This window comes from Mastomys coucha, unplaced genomic scaffold (genome assembly GCF_008632895.1).
Source record: "Mastomys coucha isolate ucsf_1 unplaced genomic scaffold, UCSF_Mcou_1 pScaffold7, whole genome shotgun sequence".
NCBI classification, from domain to species: domain Eukaryota; kingdom Metazoa; phylum Chordata; class Mammalia; order Rodentia; family Muridae; genus Mastomys; species Mastomys coucha.
In genome coordinates this window covers 13909992-13915272 of record NW_022196913.1, presented here as the reverse complement: position 1 = coordinate 13915272, position 5281 = coordinate 13909992, and the positions used below count along the sequence as shown (strand labels likewise).

General features: G+C 45.2%; 1 pseudogene; it reads right to left on the bottom strand.

The window, feature by feature from the left end:
• LOC116082594 overlaps window positions 1-4997 on the bottom strand; it is a 7907-nt pseudogene extending 2910 nt beyond the window's left edge.
• Between the last annotated feature and the right edge of the window lie 284 nt (window positions 4998-5281).

Genomic DNA, 5281 nt, shown 5'->3' with positions numbered 1-5281 from the left:
TAAAGGAAAAGAGGTGGGCAAGCTCCTCCAATATCAGTAATGGAAGGTGCACAGAAATGGAAGTGTAACCATTATGTGGAGAAGGATGAGTTTTTTTTTTTTTAAAGATTCATTTATTATTATAAATGAGTACACAGAAGAGGGTATCAGATTTCATTTTGGGTGGTTGTGAGCCACCATGTGGTTGCTGGAATTTGAACTCACGTCCTTCAGAAGAGCAGTCAGTGCTCTTACTTGCTGAGCCATCTCACCAGCCCAAGGATGAGGTTTTAATGATCAGATTGTGAACTAGCATCGAACATGCTCACAAGTCTGAATTTTATTCCTCAATGGTTTTTAAATCCGTGTATAGAGAGAGCAGTCTCCTGAAATGAAGCTAAATATGGACAAGTGAAGCTAAATATGGACAAACGACACTCCTAGAAGGATGCTAACAAGGTTTCTGTAATTAGTCAGCCATCATTATTGCTCTCTGTGTCTTTCTTAATTTGTGATTTTTTTTTCTTTTGACACTTGGCCTCGTTCACAAAATAAGTAGGGAATATGTAGACATGGAAAAATTGAAAACACCAGGGTTTGAAATATAATTCATTGGTAGAGCACTTGTTTAATATGAGTAAGGCCCTGAGACCAATCCCCAGTACTGCAAAGTAGATAAATACATGTTCCTACAAGCCCCAATAGAACCCAACTCCTCATAGAAGGTGATCATGCTAAGGGAGGCAGGAGACAAGAGCGTGGGTTAGAGAGATACATATAGCATGGATAGCAGTACTCTGAAATACCAGCAGTCAGGCACGGGCAGACCTAGGCTCTCACCTCCTCTGAAGAAGAGTCTTGTGCAGCCTCTGGGACCTGGGAGTGAATGGAGACGGGCTGCCTCACCTGCAGCTGTCCTATATATGTGGCTACACACCTGGGTGTTCTGTTTGAAGATCTTTTCAGATGTGGCTGTGTGCCAAAACAGTTTCTGTCCTTGTCCTATCCCACTAGAGATTGATGGAGGGTGTGCTTGCCCATGCTAGAATGAATAAAAATGACAGGTGTTGCAATTTTTCTTGGAATCCATGCATTAAATATTCCAGTGTAGTTTATCTCTAAAATCTCAGAGGCCTCATCCCTTTCCCTGTGGGGACACGTGTGTCCTCATCCCTTTCCCTGTGGGGACACGTGTGTCCTCATCCCTTTCCCTATGGGGACATGTGTGTCCTCATCCCTTTCCCTGTGGGGACACGTGTGTCCTCATCCCTTTCCCTGTGGGGATACGTGTGTCCTCATCCCTTTCCCTATGGGGACATGTGTGTCCTCATCCCTTTCCCTATGGGGACACGCGTGTCCTCATCCCTTTCCCTGTGGGGACACGTGTGTCCTCATCCCTTTCCCTGTGGGGACATGCGTGTCCTCATCCTTATCCTGGCATCACATGCACCCTCACTTATGGATCTACTTCTGTCCATGTTGCAGCATTTTTCTCTGTCCAATCACATTAGGGCAGTGACAGACCTGTGATTGGACAGGAATAGAGGTGGAGCGAGAGTTTTAGGAGTGAAAAAGAAGAGAGGAAAGGAAGAAAGATCATCATCGTGGAGGCAGAAGATGATGGTTCAGACCCCGAGTGGTTATAACAGGTAGCTAAGGGTTTTTTTGTTTGTTTGTTTGTTTTGTTTTGTTTTGTTTGTTTGTTTTTCGAGACAGGGTTTCTCTGTGTAGCCCTGACTGACCTGGAACTCACTCTGTAGACCAAGCTGGCCTCAAACTCAGAAATCTGCCTGCCTCTGCCTCCCAAATGCTGGAATTAAAGGCATGTGCCACCACTGCCTAGTTTAACATTACTTTTTTTTTTTTTGATTTTTGAAACAGGGTTTCTCTGTGTAGCCCTGGCTGTCCTAGAACTCACTCTGTAGACTAGGTTGACCTCAAACTCAGAAATACGCCTGCCTCTGCCTCCCAAGTGCTGGGATTAAAGGCATGCGCCACCACCTCCCGGCTTAACATTACTTTTAAAAGTCACTTTATTGCAATGAACTCACAAATAGAAACAAACATTTTTCTAGTCCCAAACACTATGCATCTCAGTGAACTTAGGTGCAGTCAGTCAGTCTAGGTGTACTGATTATATTACTGGTTAGCCAAATTATTGGTTAAATAAAATATGTGGACTGTGGTTAAATCCATGAAGCCTCTGTACTGGGCCAATGGAGTAAGTAAAGCCACTTACTCTGAAGGTCACACCAAGATAGATCACATTTTTATATGTGTTTATTTTTGTGTGTGTGTGTGTGTGTGTGAGAGAGAGAGAGAGAGAGAGAGAGAGAGAGAGAGAGAGAGAGAGAGAGAGTGCATGCCCACATACCATGTGCATGCAGGAGCAGGTAGAGGTCAGAAGAGGCCCTAGAAATAATTTTGCTAATGGTTTTGAGCGGGTGTTGCTAATGTGAGTAGGTGTTGGGAACTGAACTGAGATCCTCTGGAAGAGCGGTGAGAACTCTTAACGCTGAACCATCTCCCCCAGCCCCTAACATGATCACATTTAAATATTAAAGCTGGCAGTGGCATATTATCTCTGTGTGATTCTACAAACTATAAATATATATTGAATGGATGTATGTCCAAAAACATTGAGGGGTTGTAGATCCTAAATTTAACTAGGAACTACAGATTGCCTAACAATCATACTGTTAGTTCTTCACTTTCTTGCTTTTATTTTACATACACACACACACACACACACACACACACACACACACACACACATCACTCTGTAATACCTCACTATTTGCTAAAAATGGAACATATTTGTAGAAAAAGTATTTTGTGTTGTGTGCTGTTAAGCATTATTTTATATGTCAACTTGACAAAGCTATGATAATTGGAGAAGAAGGAACTTCAGTTGAGAAAATGCCTCCATAAGATCTATTAGGACATTTTTAAAATTAGTGATTGACTGGGAGGGCCCCTCCCATTGTGAGTTGGACTGCTGCAGGGCTGGTGGTCCTAGGTAGTATAAGAAAGCAGGCTGAGCAAGCTATGAGGAACGAGTCAGTAAGCAGCACCCCTCCATGACTTGTGCATCAGCTCCTGCCTCCAAGTTCCTGTCCTGACTTCCTTCAGTAGTGAACAGTGGTTCAGAAGCATAAGCCAAATAAGCCCTTTCCTCCCTGCGTTGCTTTGGTTATGGTATTTCACTGTAGCAATAAAAACCTAGAGTAGGATATGTGCGTCGTTTCACTTGAAGAACAGCATGAGCTCTGGTTTAAATGACTTTCCCTGTGACTGTGTCTCCTCTCCTAAGCTCAGCCCTTGAGCCAGCAGGATTATTTGGAAGCTTGTTTGCAATGCAATGCAAAGTCATAGTTGGAAGGTGGAGAAGGGCTGAGCCTTCTTGGGGAAAACAACAACAACAAAAGCCTTGGAAGGATTTGGGGCAGGGTGTTGTTAGTGTAGACTGAATGAACAGGCCTGGCTGAGCTGAGAGCATCTGCCTGTTTGATGTCACACATGCCCCATGCTTGGTTCACATTCTGGAGCTTAGTGGTTCTCTGTGTGTATATTTCTGTTTGTGTGTGTATGTACATCTGTGTGCTGGTTCACGTGTTCAGGTGTATGTGGGGATTGTATGTGTATAAGAGAGACCACAGGAAGGTGAGTGTTGTCCTCACAGGCACCACCAATTCCTGTGTGCAGGATCTCTTATCATCTCATCAGTCAGACTACACTGAGTAACCAGTAAGCCGCAGGGATCTTCTTGTCTTTGCCTCAGTACTGTGATTGATTACAGCAAAATGATTCCATTGATTATTACTGTGAGGAGTGGCATGTGCCACAGCACGCATAGAGAGGTCAGAGGACAACTGCAGAGTTGATGCTCTCCCTCCACCCTTGGAGGACAACTGCAGAGTTACGCGTGTTCTGGGGATTGAACTCAGCCTGCCAGGCTTGACTCACAAGTGCTTTTAAGCAGTAAAGCCTCTCACCTGGTCCTGCACCTTACATTTGTACCTGAGTTTTGAGTATCAAACCCAGGTCTTCAGGCTTGCAAGGGAAGCATTTTGATAACTGAATCACATTCCCTCCCCTCACAGTGGGATCTATTACTATCAAAGTTTGAAATAGCGCTGCTCACTTGGGAAAGTAAATATACTAGCTACGCTCTTTAACACAGCTAACCCTATAAATGTCGTGGGTTCTAAACTCATCCTTGAAATGTACTCGGAATCTGTGCTCTCCGACAATGTACTGAGAGGTTGTTGGGAGAAATGCTGAAGAAGTCAGCTTAGGAACTTTATAAAATTCGACCAGACCCCTCCCCTCCTGGAAGCAAACGGTCACAAGGAATATAGGTACCCCTCCCCTCTGGAAGGGAGGGGCTAATTACATTCCTCAGACCACTGGGAGTAGACCAACCACTGGAGCTCATAGACACATTCTGCAACCATTGGCCACCCACCTCATTCCCCACAGACCAATCAGTTTAAAACCAAAAAAAAAAAAAGTCACACTGTTCTGCCTATCGCATTGTGCCTAATGGCTGCTGCCTGGAGAACTGTATAAAGGCTCGCTGGACGGGCTGCACAGAATCCTCTCTCTCCATGTGCAGGGCGACCCCAACACGTTGGAACAATAAATTCCTCTTGCTGTTTGCATTGATTCCTGGCTCTGTGTTGTTCACTCAGGGAGTCCCTGGTAATGCTTACCTGAAGGGAACCGTCCAGCGGGCCCTCACTCTGTGGGTGATCTCGGACTGGAGGATTATTGAGTACCTGTGGAAATAAGCGGGTGGGGGAAAGAGACAAAAGAAACCACACCAAGTAGATGTATCAAGGTGTCACTTTACTTAGGGGAGAACTGAGTTTATATAACCAGAGGCAGGATCGAGACCAAGGGGAAACCGAAAGTAACCAATCTTAACATAAACATGAGACAGGAGGAGGAACTTGAAAAGAAAGTCCAACAGGCTTTGATCTGCAGCAGTCCGGCATCTTCTCCACAGGAGGCATCCGCAGTCCTGGATCTGAGGAGGGCAGTTTCAGTTTCGCTCTTCCAGGATGAGGGAGAGGGAGCCCACACTTACCAGAGGGAATCCACATGGGAACACACTGGAGCTGTGAATCGGAGGTCTCCAGCTCTTACTGCAGTTCCTGTTTGTCTTGCTGTTTGTCAGAGTCTGTAAGTCTGTTTGAACTTTTGCTTGCAAGTGTTGGGAGGCTTGGAGAGCCTATGGTGTCTGGTGTGGTATGGTCAAGTGCTGTGGGCAGACATGCCTTAACGGGGGGGGGGGGGG